General features: G+C 48.6%; 2 long non-coding RNA genes across 12 annotated transcripts in view; one reads left to right on the plus strand and one right to left on the minus strand.

The window, feature by feature from the left end:
- The first annotated feature begins 9,678 nt into the window (after positions 1–9,678).
- Positions 9,679–19,064, plus strand: part of LOC126058351 (uncharacterized) — a 103,376-nt gene continuing 93,990 nt past the window's right edge. For 4 of the 11 annotated variants that reach the window (XR_007513196.1, XR_007513194.1, XR_007513197.1 and 1 more), the window contains exon 1: positions 10,645–11,022. This is a non-coding gene — a long non-coding RNA (uncharacterized LOC126058351). Of the gene's footprint in view, positions 9,765–10,643; positions 11,023–19,064 lie in introns of those variants that run through there. The other 7 variants (XR_007513204.1, XR_007513201.1, XR_007513202.1 and 4 more) reach the window with 5 other exon arrangements.
- Positions 11,939–19,064, minus strand: part of LOC126058354 (uncharacterized) — a 66,998-nt gene continuing 59,872 nt past the window's right edge. The window contains exons 4-6 of the long non-coding RNA XR_007513206.1: positions 17,269–17,332; positions 14,304–14,388; positions 11,939–12,647 (exon numbers count right to left, since the gene is read on the minus strand). This is a non-coding gene — a long non-coding RNA (uncharacterized LOC126058354). The remainder of the gene's footprint in view (positions 12,648–14,303; positions 14,389–17,268; positions 17,333–19,064) is intronic.

The following is a 19,064-nucleotide window of genomic DNA, read 5'->3' on the forward strand; positions in this document are numbered from 1 at the left end:
TTCGATGAATTCAATTTGTGTAAAATACCCTGGTGTTCTACTTATTGTGGTCTCAATTTTTTATATCGTTAACCCTAAAATATAAATTAGAGGCATTTTATACATTCACCAACCCTGTTTTTTCCATAAAGATTTAAATTCCTCAAATGTGAATTCTCTTAATATGATTTTCTTTTTAAGGATTACCAATCTCTGGGTTGGGAAGAGACTCCGTGCGAAAACTGCTAAGAGTAGCTCTGCTACTTGCTCCCCAAGTGGCTTTCATTAACTTCACTGAGTCTCCATTTTCTAATCTATAAAATGCGGTGGGGGGGGAACCTACTTCACAGAGTTGTTATGAGGATTAAAAGAGGCAATGTATGTGCAGCGCCTATGAAGCACATCAGGCTCTCAATATTATTCCCTCCTGCCCCTAGCTATAACACTACAAAGCAATTCAGTGGTCCCAATTAAAGTTACCATGTCTAAATATGTTCATAATTATAATTAACAACTCTCCCAGGTTTCCCCATGGGACCTCCCCAAGCTACCTGAATATCTCACCTCCATGGTCTGTTTTTCTGAGAGTTTAAAGCCCACCTTGTCTTCTTCCTTCTATGTTCCAGGGATGTAGAATGTCTTGTATTTCTTTCTCTGCATCTTCCATTGGAGTGTAAAGTCTGTGAGAATAGGAACTGTCTTGTTCACGATCTAAGATTTAATTTCAAATACCAATTCTCCAGCTGCAATATTTTCACAAAATTTTCTGCTAGACGAGTTCTCCTGAAACTAGTTTTTAGTTGTTCTTTTAAAGTCATATACGAAGAACAGAGATAGATGTAATTTATTTATCTATACATGCCTCAGTGGGTCCTGGCAAGGAAATATCAGCTCCCTTAATAAAATAAGCAAATCCTTCAAATTCTAGCACCAGTGGGGCAAACCTAGGTGGTATCTGATCTAGCATACCACCTGGGACCTCTCAGCCTCATCCCCTATGCCACCACCATGAAGGCCCCATGATGCACTGCTGCCCTTTAAACCCCTTTCTTGGGTCCAGGCTAATCTCCTCAAGGTATCTCTTTATTCCCTATCCCATCGCTGTCACTGTTCCAGGGATACTGAACTTGTAGCTCCCCAAATAGCCATATTCATTCCACCCTGGATGTACCCATGTGTGATGAATTGAATTGTGTCCCCCCCCCCCGCAAAATATGTATCAACTTGGTTAGGCCATGTGTGGTTGGCCTCCATTTTGTGATTTTCCTATGTGTCATAAATCATAATCCTTGCCTGTGGTTAAAGAGGATTAGGGTGGGATGTAACACCCTTGCTCAAGCCACATCCCTGATCCAATGTAAAGGAAGTTTCCTTGGGGTGTAGCCTGCACCACCTTTTATCTTACTAAGAGATAAAAGGGAAGCAAGCAGAGAGTTGGGGACCTCATACCACCAAGAAAGCAGCACTGGGAGCAGAGCACATCCTTTTGGACCGGAGGTTCCTGCTCTGAGATGCTCCCAGACCACGGGAAGACTGATGACAAGGACCTTCCTCCAGAGCTGACAGAGAGAAAAAGCCTTCCCCTGGAGCTGGCACCCTGAATTCAGACTTCTAGCCTCCTGGACTGTGAGAGAATAAACCTCTCTTTGCTAAAACCATCCACTTGTGGTATTTCTGTAAAAGCAGCACTAAATGACTAAGACACCATGTATCCTTTTTCACAGTACATCTTAATCACATGTTTTTTTCTCTACAGTGAAAATTGGATTGTAAATCCCACGAGGATGGGAAATGTCTTGTTCGCTATTCAATTCCTGATTACTCAATAAGTGTCTGTTAAGTTAATGACTTCCTTTTGGTAAGATTTTCAAAAACACTTGAGTACAGAGCAAATGAAAAACAAGTGAGAAAGAAACTTAAGTAGAAGAAGCCCAGCCAGGAAAATACAGATCTCTGATCCTGGACTGGTCTTTGGGAGCACTGGCTTTCTCCCATCCCACCTTTAGGCTGGGCATGTCTAACCTGTCTTCTCACTCAAGGCAGCAAAACTCCCCAGGCCTCTTTTTCACAGGAAGAGAGATATTCTAACACACACACACACACACACACTCTCTCTCTCTATGTCCTGGTCTTCATGCCTCCCTAGTCTTAGCAGAATGGCAGCAACTGCCTTCCTGCAGGCCACATGGCACTCTCTCTTCAACTCTGCTTTCCAGTCTGCCATAGGCCTCTCACCCCCATGTCCAACTCTTCCTGCAGGGAAGCCCGCCTCCCCACACACAGAGCGCAGGCCCTTCCCTGGCAGGCCCAACCATGTGGAGAATACACAACTTCCCAAGAAAGAGGCATATATTTGAATTGAGGATGAATCTTTTCCAGGTCTGGAACCCATCTTTTGTCTGTGCGACCTGCTCACGGGAAGAAGAGCTCAAGAATACCTCGAATTCACTTACACAGGCAAAAATAACTACAGGATCCTGAAAAGAACTGCAGAATCTGGAAAACGTGTATAATTCACTGGCTGAAGAAGAAATCTGACTCTGAGCTAACGCCTGCCCAGAGTCTTCTGGGGCCTGGAAATAGCGGTGTGAATTCTCAGCGTCTAGGCCGGTGCCTGGGGCTTTCCTGCCGTCCCACCACCAGCAAGAACTCCGAGGACCAGGCCTCTGCGGGCAGGGCCTGCCTGCGTGCCGCACTCCGAACGCGGGGGCCGCTGCGCTGCCTCGGTTGGAAGCGCCACTCGGCGCTACGAGGCCAAAGCGATGTTCACACCGGGCCGAGCAGCGTTTCTGCGGACTCGCCGGGGCCGGCCACATCCACGACAAAAACAGAGTTCCCTCCCGCCCCTTCTCCCTTCCCCGCCAGACTCGTCAGCGCCACGAGCTCGAAAAGCTGTCCCCTGCGCGCCCCTCGCTCCGGCCCGGACCACCGAAGGGCCTCCGCCTCGCTCCAGCGCTGGAGCCCGCGTGGGCTCTCCTGGGCCTCAGCCCCTCCGGACCGCCGCTCCGCGCGCGACGCCGCCCTCGGTCCCCGTGACGAGGGGCCCTCGGTGCGTGGCCGGCCCAGGAGCGGCTCGGACGGAGCTGCTAGGCCCAGCTGGAACACGAAGGGCCAGCTGCGGCCCGGCCCGGCCCGAAACGTACGGACGGGAAAGTCCCGGAGTTGTTCCCGTGCGCGGAGGTGGGGCGCGGGCCTCACAGCAAGTCGCAGTTTGCAAAAATAATATGCCCTCCTCGCACCGATGCCAGAACCCTACGGAAAGCAACCGACTCCGCGTGCCCTTTAGGTGTGGCGTCCAGTTTGCACAAAGCACAGTATTGGACAACTCTGAGGCGCTGAGGATTTTGAGTGGGCGCCGGGGGGCTCCCAGGCAGCGGCACCGGGCCGGACTCGGGGCTTATTTTTTTTCAATTCTGAGCCGGCTCTGCGTCTCTGAACTTACTGTGACCTCGGCGCCGAGTCCTCCGCTCCGCGTGAGCGGGAAGCCATGTGCCGGCTTCTGAGGATTCACTCTTGCACCCCTGACTTCGCCGACCACTGGAGTGGAGGGCGGGGAGACATGTTTATGTGGTCATATTCGGTGTATTTTTCTAGAAGGCGCGAAATAGATATCAAGAGAGTAAATTCCTGATCCCGAAGCCGCGATTGCGCCCCTCGGTCTCCTCCCAGATTCCCAAAGGGCGCCGGTATGAAGAAATAACCTGGACGCAACAAGTTTTCCTCACACACGGGCGCGGACTGAGGGGGCAGAGGGACAGCTGCGTGCACTGTGCGCGCACACGCACCTCGGCGGACCCACGTACTAATTAGGTGCGACTGTTGGCCAGCGCCGTCGGCAGAGCAGCCCGGCTCTGGGAAGCTGAGACCTGCTGCGCACGCCGAGGTCACCCACCGTGACAGCCTTCTGCATTTGGAAAGAAAAAAGGCAAAAACGTTATACGGAACACTTTATTTTATTATTTTTTTTTTTTTAGTAATTTTAGCCATGAAAGCCTGTAAGCGGAGGCGATCGTGCGGGAATTCTCCTCTGTTTAAGGAACAATGTTGCCAGGAAACTCACTGCGGCGTGTCTGTTTATCCCCGGTCAATGAGCCCCAAAGAAAATACACCAGGACCAAGTGACCCCGCCCGGATTCCCTCTCCAGCGACTCCGCCATCAGAGCAGGAGGAGGTGGGTTTTATCTACCTGTGAGTGCTACAAATTCTTTCTCTTTTTCTATTTTTTTAAAAAAGCCAGAACCAAAAAAAAAAAAAAAAGGCGCAGAACTCAGGATAACTGAACACGGTCAAGATAAAAATTGCGCTATGAAAGATGAATTCAAGATAGATCAGTTTGTGGGCGAAAGCTGCTCTAGCAGAAATGCGAGAAGTCAGCAAGAGCCCACAAATTTCGTTTTTACTGTAGAAATCGGTAAACGAAATCAAATGGTAAATTACCGATCACAGACACTGAAAAGTTCGAGTTTTTGTGTTTTGGATTTATATGTCTGTTTTGGATTTACATATTTGTTTTTTCTAGCTGTTTCCATTAGGTTTTAAAAAGCTATTTAAAGTTTCCTGGATAAAAATCTTGTCTTTTTCTTTTTTTTTTATTAACTTGAGTGGAAATTACATGAACCAGAAGCGAAGTTTGAGCATAATTTCCTTAACCACTGGGAAGTCTGTATCTCCTGCCAGAATTTCCAAGGATGGGGACAAGAAAGGAAAAGAGAGAGACAAAATGTTCATTGAATGCCTACTCAGTGCCAGCACTCTGATAGAGATAGTTACACAGTCTATTTCATATTAATAATTGTTAATCAATAAGAGCTCTTTTTTCAAAAGTCCGAAACTACCTACTTCCGCATCCAGTCCTCTCTTGGACAGCTTCCATAATTTTATTTGATTCCCAAGAATTTCGTTTTTATTATTTTCTTCTTTGAAGTTACTTAATTGTCACAGTTAATGGAGAGATCCATGCTTAATGATATTAAAGTCTGTTTTAACTGATTACATCGTTTAGTGTTAACGCTTGTCTGGAAAACAAGAGAGTGAAGGTGAGTCTTGGTACACGCTGAAATGCTCCTAACTCTTTAGGTCCTTGTAAAAATAAAGACATCCTTAGAACTGTTTTTGAGAGAAGAAAGAACTTGTAACTGGGAGGAGAGCACCGTCACTGAACGTGATGTGCAAAAAAGAACATGCAAAAGCCAAAACTTTTCCGTTACTGTGGATCAAAGGAACCGAAAACATGACCCATTTTGTGAGAGCTATGCAAACACTGCGGCTTATATTGACCAGGGTGGGGAAGGCGTGGGGCGGGGAGGGGGAGAATAAAGGTTGAGTTAGACTAGTGACTAAATAACATTATGTTACAATGGATGCGAAGGAATCGAGTACCCGGAGCTTTGAGGAGTTGACAGCCAGATAAGTGAGAAAGGAGGGGAGGAGAATACACCCAAGAGTTCCAGCAGGCAGGTAAATCATCAGAAATTCAGTTCCTACAACTAATGAAAAAAACAATCTCACTGTAGTCCAGGGGAAATGGTTCTCTGATGCAAGGCTGATGGCGAATCTATTTATCGCGTTTCTTTTCCGGACTATCAAAAATGTCATTTCTAGAGTCAGCCTAAAGTTTTGACTGGGAGACCGAAAACGGGACGGAGCGCGGCCCAGCGCCCTGCGCGCCCTGTAGTCGCGCGCTTCCCGCCCAGAGTTGTTCGGGAAGGAACGTTTCCCCACGGTCCTGGAAAAAACGAGCCAGAGGTCGGAAGGCGGGGCTGCTCGGGTTCCACTTGGGGCCTGAGTTTCATCCTGCCTTTGGGGGAACACGCCTTCGGTTTTATTCTGGAAGGGGAAATGGGTGCACCTCTCCGGGAGACTATGAAGATTGCCAGTCGCTTGACAAACTTGGAACTGAGCTTCCTCGTTCTCTGAGTCCGTTTCTGCTTTACCAGAACTAAAGGGCTGCCTGCGGAGGGGTGCTATTTTAGATTCTTTTTCCGCGTAGACTAGAGAAGGCCCGCCGCCCGCCCCTCCGCGCCCACCCACCCCCACTAGCCGAAAGAAACCTAGGGGGAGTATGTTCACCGCCCGCCTGAGCTCGGTGTCAGGGCGCTCTCCTGACAAAACCCTGTCCAAGGGCGCCGAGACATGCAAGAACCATTGCTCGACTCCCCAGCGGCCGGGCCCAGCCCCATTACCGCCGGCGGCTTCCTTGGAACCAGCCCCCTAGAGCAGAAACTCGCCTCACACCTCCCAGCCCTTTCCGGGATCCCACGCCCGCACCAGCTTCTCCCGCCCGTCGGAGCCGAACACTGGCACCACGCCCACGCCCACCCGGTCAAACTGCATAACCGCTCAGAGGTTTACGCTGCTGTGGGGGCGGGAAATAGGGAAGGCCCATCCTCCCTCCTAGCCCCCCACCCCCGCTTGAGTCCCAGTTTAAGGCAGCCTGGAGCGGATTATGAAATAACCTGATTGGGGGGAGGGGGATGCTACCTCTGGACTCTCAAAACTTTGGCAAAGTCTCGGGAACACTTAGGCTCCCCCAGGATAGTTCCCTTCGCCTCGCGGCGAGCGCGGGGTATACGAGTTTCCTGGCGCGTAACTGCAAAGAGCCTCTCCCTTTCCCTAGCCTCTTTAAGGACATCTGATCTGCAGCCCCAAACTTTCTCCTCTAGTCTAAAAACTTCGTCAGCGCGAGCAACCCCAGGCGAGGCCGGGAAGGGAGCGCACGGCTGTGGGGTTAACTCAAACCAGGGGGCCCAGAGGTCAACTGAGGCCCTGTGGGTCGAGGCCAGGCAAGCTGTTTGCAGGAGGGAGCCCCCGGGGATCCTCGCGGGGCGTGATGCCGTGGCTGAAACAGGCGTTCCCTTTTCCAGATCATATTCCCCATAAAATCTAAAGCCAGATGCATCGCTTGGGCAAGTTCCCATTTCACCGCGAAAGGCAGACTTGTTTCCAAACTGGACTCCAAATCGAGGTTTCTGGTGCGGGTTCCAGTGGCGTGCGCAAGGCTAAGGCTTTCGATGGCTCTGGGGATTGTCCGGGCGAATAACGCTTTAGGCAATGAAGTCTGAATCTACCCTGGCAAAGCATCATTTGCGAACGCGGAGATATAAAAAAACAAACTGGGCGCAGAATAAAGATATTTATATGTGTACTTCTTGTTTTAAGTGGAGTGGAGAAGAAAAGACCAACTCCTTAATTACAGACATCCAATTTAGCAAGGTAACCTGATTAAAAAAAAAAAAAGTTACAAGGAAAAAAACTTGAAAGAAAGTGAGAACAATAGCCACATACGAAACCGAACGGCAAGGATGGTAAAAGCAGACATTTTTATCAGTCTGTTTAGTCAAATCTGCTCTTTTTTTTTTTTTTAATAGAGGGCTATTTCCAAGAGATCTCTATTTCACCTAGAGCTCTCCCCTCATCAACGTATAAAGAAATTTGGATGAAGTGGGCCGTCCCTTTTTACAGTTAGGACTTTCTGGAATTTGCAGCTGTGAGTGAAGAGGGGAGGAATAAAAACTAACAAAGCTAGCCTGGGAATGACTACTGCCTGCTCCCTGCAAAACTGGAACAGGAAACCAAGACAAGCCTTCCCGAGGTTCGCCTAAACTGCTTTTACATTGCGTTCTGCGTCCTTGAAAATTATAGCCGTTTTTGAGTCCTGTTGGTGAAATGAGTAATCGGCCATGTGTAGTCTAAACAATGCAAACAAGTACACAGTCCCCAGTCTCCCACTTTAGAGAATGGGCATGGTACATAAGTGCCTCTGAGCAGTTTAGAGATGTAACAGCTGTTTCTTTGCATCAGGTGCCAGGGAAAGCCGACTTGACCATTCTCAGATGTTTTCCACATTTGACTCATTTAGGATCAACATACTTTTAACGCTTTACAAAACCCACAGGTACTGCCATAGCAAAGATGTTATTAAACAGAACATGGTTAAGTATTTATTAAGGTAAAATGGAGCTTTCGGAAGTTTGACTACATAAATGTTCTGGAGTGACAGGGCGAGCATCTCGCAGGCCAGTCTGCTAGTGTTGGCTCTCTGAAAAGTGAGGACGCATTTTAGCTGACCAGAATGGGGCAGGCTACCATCCCTGAGGGGTAGTTGCAGAGAGTTACCTTCACCTCGTGAAGATACTCTTATCCTTTCCCTTGACTGAAACAGTTTGCGGCCCGCAAGGCCGCCCACGCGGGCCTCGCCTAGTCCAAATCTGCGCCGGCCGCCTTTGTCCGCAGTGACGACCGCGAAGGGGGAGGGGCGGGCGCTGAGGATTTCACCAAAGTTTCCCCAAGTCTTCACACCACTTACAACTCCGTTTTTTGCGAGGGGGAGGGGGAGGACTGGGGATGCTTATCCAACCTCAGTGGAGTTGGCCCTAGGCCTGAGTCCCGGGCTCCCCCCTGCCCGCCCTCGCCACGCTCCGGCTCTCCCGGGCCTCTCCCCGGGATCCGCCGCTGGGGGCAAACGCTCGCCCGCGGGCTCTTTTGACCCCGCGTCCCCTCCACACGGTCACAATCAGTTTCGAATTTCAGCTCAAGACCCAAGCCAAGCTTTCCCCTGCAGGGTTGGTGTATTATCCACGTTCGCTTTGCCCGGGGGTAGGAGGAGCGACAGGGCACCTGGCAGTTCCTGGCGCCCTCCGGGGCCGCGCCCCCTCCCCACCCCCCGTTTCCGCGCAGCTCAAGCCCTCACCCCCGCCTCCCGACCTTGGCCTCCCACCGCCCTGCTCAGGGAAGCCGCTGCGACTGATGGCCCCGGGTGCTTTCGTTTTACTTTCGCTCCCCCCTTCTTCACAGCTGGGACTTGGGCGGAACAACAAAATGGGGATGAAAAGCGCGTGTCCTGACAAAGTGGCGGGGACGTCAAGCCTCGGCCCGAAGTTGGGTCCGGGGGAAAAGGCTGAGGCAGAGCCCTGGCACCTCTGCCACTTGTAGGCACCGGAGGGGTGAGGAGGCCCTGGCTTGTTTTCGTCACGCAAAGAAAAGTGGTTTGTAGATACGGATGTAGTCAAAACTGGCGCGGGAACGAATTCGCCCTCCTAGGCGGGCAGTAACTTTCGAATACAGACAGCAGGGCAGGGTAGAAAGGCGGAAAAAGGAACGCCTGGGGCCTTTCGCTAAATTGGAAAGAAATCGGGAGAGGGGCCGCGTGAGCTGGGGGAATAAAATTTCGGTCCCGCACTAGACTCTAAACCCTGGCAGGTGTGTGAGGGACCAAAGCGTGCGTCAGTACGCCGCGTGTCTATTCCGCTCCGTACTTTGAAAAACTGGGCTCCCGAGCGGAAGCATCCACAGGCTCGCTCTTCTTCACCTCGCTTCCAACGTTGTAGCGAAGCATGCGTTGCTAAATTGATGAACCCATTACCTAAGGTCTCCATCTGAAAAAAAAAGACCCCAAACTGAAAACGTTTCCCAGATAGGGGCAAACTTACTGCTGCCAGGTCTGGCCCGTACGAAAGCGCTCGCTGGTTGGGACGAGCGTAGAGCCCGGCCAAGAAGCCCCGCTCGAGGAGCGCGAAACCGTGCAGAGTAATCCCCCTCCCCGGCCTGCATTTGCGCCCAAACGAGGAACAGTTTCCGCAGACCCCTTTAAAAATAACATTACCCTTCCAGACTGTTCACCACACTACCCAGCTGCCCGGAAAGGCCCGACGCGTTTCCTGCCCTCGTTCCAGCACAGCCCCGGCTTTCCTCCACCCGTGATCTAGTGGACAGATCTTATCCCGACTCTGAAAAGTTAAACAACGATCTAAATAAAAAACTTAAAAGAAAGATTGGAAGCTGCAAAGGTAAATTACGCTCTAACTACTTGAACTTAGTTTTGTTTGTAAGGCCTTCTCGTCTTGTTTATCGCTCTCCTTGTTTACATCGAGCTCAGGAACAGAGGCTTTAGGCCGGCAGTGCGCACAGTTTCAATTCCGGGGGTATGGCGGGGCGTTATTTCGTCGTCAAATTTAGAAGTTTGACTCGCCCCCCCAACTCTAACTTCCCAAAACTCCTCAAACACTACACCACCACCACCCATCGCGGCCAGGATGTGCAAACTCTCTGGACCCTAGCCGTCCGGGAATGGGGAAGTGAGATCTCGCAGCGTCTCGCTGCACCTGCGGAAGAGAGAGCGCGTCTCCCGGCGTTTCGGAACGCCCGAACCGCGCTTTCCGCGCTCTGCCTGTCCGCGAGCTGCTGAGAGCCACCCCCGCATCCCTCAGCCCTCGGCCAATCGTGCGGAGAGGTGCTGGCACCCCAACGCCTGCTGGGGCAGATCAGGCCCCTGGCCCCGAGGCGAGGCCCGAATGCGCGCATACTCCGCAAGTGGCGCTGTGGCGCTCCCAAAATGGGGGAGTGGAGGGACTAGGGGAACGCTGGACGCTCGCTGGTACACCCAAGGACCGCGGATCCGGGGATCCCCGCTGGGTAGCGAGGGTGGAGGTGCCTGCGCTGTGCGCGACTCCTGGGCCGCGGCCGGAGCTCACGAGCAAGGCACGGAGCTGGGCGAGGCTGCCGCCGCCGCCGCCACCACGGAGCCGAGCGGGCGGCACGGAGCCCGGGGGAGCTGGTTTTCCCGGGCGGGCACGTGACAGAGTTGGCAGTGTCTTGCCCTGGCTGGGGAGGGGGGGGAGTGGCAAGCCGGAGGCCGGGGGCGGGCGGCTGGCTGGCTGTGTACTTAGGTCGTGTGCTGGGGCTTTTCTCTCCCTGGAGCCGGAGGGGGGAGGAGAGAAGGAGGAGGGGCCGCCGCTCCGCCTTCTCCTTTTCGCAATGTTGACGCAATCTATAAATAGTGGAACAAAAGGACCAACTTCCTCCGAGCTTTGCTGAAACTGCACAAAAAAATCCAGCTGGGGGGTTCCCTGGTCCCCGGCGATGGGGCGAGGAGCGCGGCGCCGAGGGAGGGGGCGGGCACGGCGGGGCCGGCCCAGCCGAGGGGGGGACACCTGGCTGAGGCACAGCTGCCGCTACCCTGTGCTGCTCCGCGCGAGCCCTAGGCTCCTGTTCCTGCGCGGGCTCGAGAGCTCGCCCTGACCGGAGGTCTTCCTCCGCCGTTGACAGGTCAGTCCGTGCCGCCCCCTTCAACACTGTGGGTTTTTTTTTTTTTTTTTTCCCGCCCCCAAGCCTCCACTTTGAGAACTGAAGGGAAAAAATAGAACCAGACGCAGCAGCCGCAGCCACCAAATCTGCAACCCCAGCGGTCCACGGCGGGAGTGGCCGAAGGGGTTAAGGGAGACCTGGCCCCTCGTCGTAGGACCCGTGCCCGCGCGCGGCCCGAGACGTAGCCAGGCAGGGCTGGAGTGCGCCGCCCGGCCGGCAGGGAAGGCGGAGGCGGGAGTGCCGCGGGTCTGCGGGGACGCGGGCTGCCGGGCGGGGATCGATGGCCAGCTCCCGGCTGCCTCTCTCCGCCGAGGGCCGACCCCGGTGGCGATATGCCAGACCCGGGGGGCCCTGAGCGCCTCGCTCCTTCCGAACTCTGACCATGCGTCTTTGCCTAGTTCTCTTGCAGCTGTGGGAGGGCTGAGCGGAGAAGCGCTGTCGGCGCCCGCCGCCGCGCACCCTCGCTCCGGTGCCCACTTATCAGTGCAGCGGGATTTGGGGGGAAGGGGTGGGGACCAGGGGCTTGCGCTCCTTGGGGAGCCCGGGACCTGAGCGCGAGCGCCCGCCGCGTCGCCGTGGCGGTTACTGGGGGGCGAGGGGGAGGGGGCGGAGCTGGCGCTGTTGACAGTCGTGCGGGGAGGGCGAAAGTTGGGGATAGGGGGCGGGCGAGAGGTGGGAGTCCGGGCTGGGGGAGGGAGCCCGCGCGGGATTCGGCGGGGGGGGGCTGGGGTCACGTGACGGGCAGACGCCCCCGCTACAGGCTGTCAGTGGGGTGACGTCACCATCCCCTGACTGTAGGGGGTGGCACTTCCGCTCCCTCCCCCACTTCTCCCCCAGCCACCTGTACCGGCGGCTGAAGCCATTTCGCAGGGTGGGAGTAGGCAGGGGGTAGGAGGGGGTGTTCCTTTCCTTACGCCTCTAGGCCTGGCTGCTTCTACAGCTCCCCGGAGTCCCGGGCCTGGGACAGAGCGAGAGCCGCGTCCGCCCCCTCCCTACGCTGCCCCCTTGTGCGAGCGGGCGGCGCAGGGCGGAGTCTGGTGCCGGCCCCCCGCGGCTCCCAGCCCCGGAGGGGCGGGCGCGGACTCAGTGCAGTCAAGGCCAAGTTCGGCCGCCAGCCGGGTCTCGGTCCCAGGAGTGCAGTCCGGGCATGCGAGGTCGAAGCTCTCGACTCCAGGGCCTGGAAGCGACGGCCTCGCCCGGGCGCCGGGTGGGTAGGACTCTCTGAGTGCCGCAAGCCGGCGGTCCAGCCCCGCGGGTGTGATCGGAGCCTGTCACTGCTCCGAGGGACGCGATTCCAGCAGTCGCTATGAGCTATTTCTGGAAACTCGGGGTTTTGGTGACTCAGCGCCGTGCGCGCTATTTATAGGTAGATGCGTTACCGCTAGGAAAATACATTTCGCTTAGATCTGTCTGCCCGAGGACGGCAAAGAGCTCCGTTTTGAAGCAACAGTTAAAAGACAACTTTTGGAGAAGAGGGTTTTTTTGGAGAAGAAAAGGTTTGACAGCCATAGCAGGTCTCACGCTTAGATGAGACCACAGCTTACCTCAAAAAGCTGGAACCTCAGGGACCGTAGACTTTAGGAGTGCTGTCGTGTAAACCAAGAGCAAAAATTAAGATAAACGATCCAGCAACCCTCCTGGTAGTTCACAAAATATCATGAACTGCGTTGTTTGTTAATGACAGGATTTGTTAAATATGTAACCCCGTGTGATGGCTAAGTATAAAGAAAATGAAAACTACGTGATGTTGAAAACTCCTGTACAGTACTCCGTAAAGTACAAACATTAACAGAAAGGTGTGTGTGGTATTTCTCTGCCATCAAAAATCTGCTGGGATTATGAATTACATGTTTACAACAGAATTTCTCCTTCCCAAGAAAGCATTACGAAATACATGTTACAGACTGCGATTCTTGTACAGTGTATAAATGCTGCACAAATACTTAGCAGTCACTGCTTGTTGCAGCTTACTTCATGGTTTAATTCTTTTCTTCCACCCCACCCCAGTTTGGAAATCCAGGAGGGGGACGCTAAGAACAAGAGCAATTGCTAGGCAGGCTGGAGGGATGCAGGAGTTCACACCCAGCTTGCCTAGTCTTCACAGCTTTCTGTGGACTGTTTGCTCTGAAATGTTCCTTGAAAGAAAGAAGGTAGTCGTGGATGGCAAAAGTTAGGGCAGCTTAGACGAGCGGAAGGGCTTCCCAAACGGAGCAAGCAAAGCAGCACGTACAACCGTCTGTAGTCAAGGGCTACAGCTTAAGAAGTATGGGTGAAACATGAGGAGAGTGAAGAAAGGGGTGCGAGGAAGCTGGACAGATGGTCAGGTCATGGGTGGATGGTCAGCTTTGTATACATGCTGAGGAATTTGGACTTTAACCTAAGACCTACAAGTTCTTAGCCTTTTGGGGCACACCCAGCCTTGTAAGAATCTGTGAAAAGCAATGGGCTCTCCAGACAAAAATGCACTTACAAACCTATCTAAAATTTGGCATACCACTTCAGGGGGTTTACTCTGCTTCTGAGTAGATTCCTATGGGGTGTCAGGATTAAAACCCCACTGTAGAAAAGGAGAGCCATGAAAGGCTTTTTACAATGGAAGTGAGGTGGTCAGGTGTGCATTATGAAAAGGTTATACTGGATGAGGTCATGTAGACTTAAAGATGAAATGGAAACAGTTTATAATCTAAGAATCAATTAGGAAGAGTGCTCATGTACCTTTGGCAGTAGGGATAGAAAAGGAGGAATTCATGACAAGTAACTAAAAAGAGTAGCTGGGATTGGAAAACGAATTGGCTGTGTGTTAGGGGGGCAAGTGATACCCAGGTTTCTGACCTGGGGTGGGAACTAGGAGGAGAAACTCCGTTTTATGCTTGCTGAATTTGAGTTATCAGAGAACCACCCAAGGAAGATGGAAAGTAAGGTCTGGCTCTCTGGAGTCGTTAGTATGTAGTTGATAGCTGAAGCCAGGAAAGTGAGTAAGATGGATCAAAAGGTATGTCCATTGAGAAGAGATCCTGAGCAGGGAACCCTGGGTAGCACCCACATTTAGGGGAAGAGGAGGAGGAGCAAAAGCTTTGAAGGAGAGTGACTAAAGACAGAGTGGTGTCCCTAGTGTATAACTTTGATAAGTAGAGCCCACTTTCTTGGTAATGTGTAAAAACATGTTGCTGTTTTGACTCTTTTATATTCATTTATAAGACTGAAAAGGCCGTGTACCTTTTCAGTAATAAAGATATAATTACCTTTTCAAAGATTTGAACTCAGAAGGGAGATGAGCACAGGAGAGAATTAAATCTTGCTTTTCTCTTTCTTTAAAACTAGGAATACCTATAGGAGAAGAAATGGAGAGAATCAACTTTTCTGGTCCCCCTGCTCACTCTCTAAGCCATTAAGGAAAGGAGTTTGGATAGACTGGGTAGAATCGACTGGACGGCAGTGGGTTTGGTTTTTTTGGTTTGGGTCCCCATGATGATGGATTTTGTTCCTTCGCACTTCAAAACTACACTTAATCCCCAACAATTAGTACTGAGAGGTGCTAAGATCTCAGCCTGGCTAAGGAAACAAGGAAAAATGGAGGGAAAGGGGTTTCTTTTGCTTTCTCCATCTCCATGCTACTTACTGTAGCGAATGTGAGCTAGAGATTTATTGTAGCAGGGACTCAAGTACATAACGAACCACCCCAAAACTTAATGGCTTAAAACAACATCATCATTATTTGGCTCATGAATATTCAATTTGGGCAGGGCTCAGCAGGGACAGCTTGTCTCTAATCCACTTGGTGTCAGCTGGGGCAGTTCAACCACTGGGGGCTTGAATCATCTGAAGGTTTGTTCAGTCACATGTCTGGCAATTAATACTGACTCTTCTTGGCAAGCGCTTGGCAGCTAACCAAAAGGCCAGTGGTTCAAACCCACCAGCCACTCTGCAGGAGAAAGATGTGGCAGTCTGCAGCCCTGGAAACCCTATAGGGCAGTTCCACTCTGTCCTGTAGGGTCTCTATGATTTATGATTAGGAATTGACTCAACGGCAGTTGGTTTTGGGTTTGGTTGGCTGGGACCTTGGCTGGAGCTATCAGCCAGAACACCTACACATGGCCTTTACATGTGGCCTGGGCTTCTTTACAACATGGTGGCTAGGTTCCAAGGATCCCAAGAGAGAGAGTTAGATAGAAGCTGTATCCCTTTTACGACCTAGCCTTGGAAGTCATTTGCAGCATCACGTCCATCACATTCTATTCATGAGAAGCAAGTTGCTAAGGCTATGCATACCCTTAAACAGGAGGAATGTCAAGGAATTTGCAATGTGTTTAAAATCACCATATGTTAACTTCAGAGAAATTCATAAATCATAATTTGCATATTTTAAATGTTTAAACATCAGCAGCCAAAAGTATATCCCTCTTTTTTGATATTGGAAAGAAATATAAAAGCCCAAATATTTAATCATTGAGCAAAGCTGACTCCCCCCCACCTTCTCCTTGGTGATTGGTGACCCTTGCCTCCAGGTCGGGCCTCCTGTGCACACACACCTCTGTCTCAAGCTGGGTAGGACACCACAGTGGCTGTACCTCCAGGGCAGTGAGCAGGTCCTAAAATCTTTTTCATTTCTCTCTGTGACTTGTCCCTGACTTTGGGATTTACTGGATCATTGGCTTGGTCATCAGTGTCCTCATTTTTCAGAGTTAAAAAACAAAATACTATGGAGATTTTTCCAATAAGTAATGTTATAATAAATTTGTGTGTTCATAATTATGACATTTCTAAAAACAGGACTGTGTAGTTTTAGATGTCAGGATCTTGATTTCACTTGGGCATCTTTACTCATAAAACTTAGTAATTCTAAAGGGACATGAGATTTTAGCGTATTTTATAAGGGTTTTCATGCTTTGAAAGTGACATAATAATTATTACAATGAAAAAAATATTCAGTGGCACTTGTCCTACAGTGCACACTGCATTAGTTTTCTTTAAAAACAGCACACATTTGGAAGGAGCTCAAGAGCTGTCCTTCTAAGGAACTGAAAATACTACCTTTCCCTGAGTAATCAAGGTAAAATAATATTTTCTTGTAATTTAGTATCATCTTAAATTCTCTGCTCCTTAAGCTCTTGTTACATCACACCATTAATGTTCTCTTACACAGACCAAATGTCATTCCCTGATGACTTACAGAAGGTAAGTGTTTAGGCCATTTTAATAATCCATATTGTCTAATACCTCTACATATCTTAGTAATTTCGCTTATTTATATTGAGTCAAATCACACTGTGAATTCGTACCATAGAATACAAATCTTTAAATAATAATTACATCCAGATAATGAGCAAATGTACATTTATGAACCTGTTATTTTTGTGTGTGTGGATTTCTTAATGATTTTTGAAGTAGCATGTGTCTTTTTAATAACATAAGTAGACAGCAATGATAAAGAAAAACTGACACAGTATTCATGTTAAACTAATAGACTTTGTTATCAGGCCCCAAACTGTGCCTAATTCTCGATGACTTCATAGCTACCATGGAGGCAGCCCAAAGGAGCTTAAGTAAACACTTGCCAGTTACGTAATGCAGTTCCGAAGGAGGAACAGCCACAACCATGCTCTGCCATACGGACTTGCAGATGCTGTTTTTCTGTATGCCACAATGTTTATTACCCTATCTATAGAATGACCTCACAGTAATAATAACATGGAAGAAAACTGGAAGTGGGCCAGTCTGTCTCTAGGCATCTTGAGTGGTGGCAGGGTTAAGGAAATTAATTTCAAAGTAGTTATTTACTAAATGTTTCTCACCTTAATAAACTAAGCATTTAGTAGCATTTTGGAGGTACAGAAAATATATTGCTAGTTAATAATAATGCTGTCTATTAATACATTAAGAACTAAATATAATCTTACCTTTTATTAAGTAAAATAATCTTATTTTTCTTCAACTTTCTATTTAAAAAAAATATTGCCAAGGTCAATAAAAAATATATTTCTTCAAAATCCTGGGCAAGGCTCTATGCTAAGCATTGTGGATAAAACAAAGAATGATAATTTCCAGAGGTAGCAGATTTATTAATATGAGTATATGAGCAAAGTTCAACTTTACCAAACTGAATTACAAAAATATTCCCCCAATCAGGATGATAAAGATTGAAAATAAATGCTAATAATCATTTGCTAAGAGTGTAATAAAGCTTATGGTCGCATCTTGCTATACTACCTTTCTGGAGTCTGAAAAATGTTCAAAAGCTTTGATACAACAGTTCGTCTTCCAGGAACTGATCCTAAGGAGATAATCAGAAATGCAGTCAAAGATTTATGTGTACTCACTTCAGCATCTATATAGTAGAAACAATCTTAATATTTAATAGTGGGGAAGTTGTTAAATAAACCATAGTGCATCAGTCTAATGGAATATTATGCAACCACTAAAAATAATGCCATAGAAAAATACTAATATTTACTTTAATGTACAGGTAAAATTTTAGGTTGTAAAATTATATGCCTTCATTTATTAAATGCATCTATCTGTATACATATGAAAAGTCTGGAAGCAAGTACACCAAAATGTGTTGTGATTATGGTAATTTTTACCATAATTCCATTCTATATGTTTAAATCAAATGATATATATCTATACCCTTATGACACAAGATATTTAATAAAAGTAATATAACATTAATTTTTATAAGTAACTTCATTTTCATATTTGTAGTATAAATATGCAATGTTTATCTTATAAATATATAATCATATATGCAAGTGGATAATCTCTAATTAAAATTAAATAATATATGGAAAAGTAAAGACTTATTTGAAAGGTATAATTTGAGGGTTTAAGTTTTGGTAGAAAAGTTGATTTGGGGAAGATCAGATCGATTCAAAATCCATCTGTAAAGCTAGATCTATTTATTGTTATAAAAATATATATATACACATTTGCCAGCTCAATCTTTTTTACATGTACAATTAATTCAATGACACCAATTATATTAATCATGTTGTGCAACCATCACCAGAATCTGTTGCCAAGTTTTCCATCTCCATAAACAGAACTCAGTGCTTTTTAAGCAGTGACTCCCCCTCTTCCCCCTTCCCTGGTAACCACTAGTAAACTTTGATCTCTGTACATTTGCCTGTTCTAGATATTTCATATAAGTGGGATCATACAATATTTGTTTTTTTGTGATTACTTCACTCAGCATCATGTTTTCAAGGTTCATCCATCTCGTAACATAATATCAGTTTTTGTTTCTGTTTATGTGTGGAACGCGTTTTGTTTATCTGGTTATCTGCTGGTGAACATTTAGGTTGTTTCTAACATTTGGCTATTGTGAACAGTGCTGCAGTGAACGCTGCATACAGGTTTCTGTTTGCATTGCTCCTTTCAGGTCTCTTGGGTATATACCTAGGAGTGGAACTGCCGAGTCATATGGTAGTTCTACGGTCAACTTTTTGAGGAACTGTGAAACTCTTTTCCATAGTGGCTGTACCATTTTGCCTTCCCACTAGCAGTGGACGTGGGCTCCAGTTTCTCCACATCCTCACCAACATTTCTTGTTTTCTGGTTCCGTTTTTTGGTTTTTTTTTAAATCTTAGTTATCCTGGTGGGAGTGAAATGGGATCTCATTGTGGCTTTGATTTGAATCTCTCTAATGGCTAATGAGCTAATGAGGAGTCCTGGTGATGCAGTGGTTAAAGCACTCTACTGCTAACAAAAGGTAGGACGTTTGAACCCACCAGCTGCTCCGCCAGAGAGAGATGTGGCAATCTGCTTCCATGAAGATTTACAGCCTTAGAAACTATGGGGCAGTTCTACTGTGTCCTGTAGCGTCTCTATCAGTCAGAATCAACTGAATGGCAGTGGGTTTGGTTGGTTTTTTGAAATGCTAATGATGTTGCACATCTTTTCATGTGCTTGTTGACATTTGTATATCTTTTTTTGTGAAATGTTTATCCAAATCCCTTGGTCATTTTCTGATTAGGTTGTTTTTTTGTTGTTACGTTGTAGTTCTT

Source organism: Elephas maximus, chromosome 14, assembly GCF_024166365.1.
Source record: "Elephas maximus indicus isolate mEleMax1 chromosome 14, mEleMax1 primary haplotype, whole genome shotgun sequence".
NCBI lineage: Eukaryota > Metazoa > Chordata > Mammalia > Proboscidea > Elephantidae > Elephas > Elephas maximus.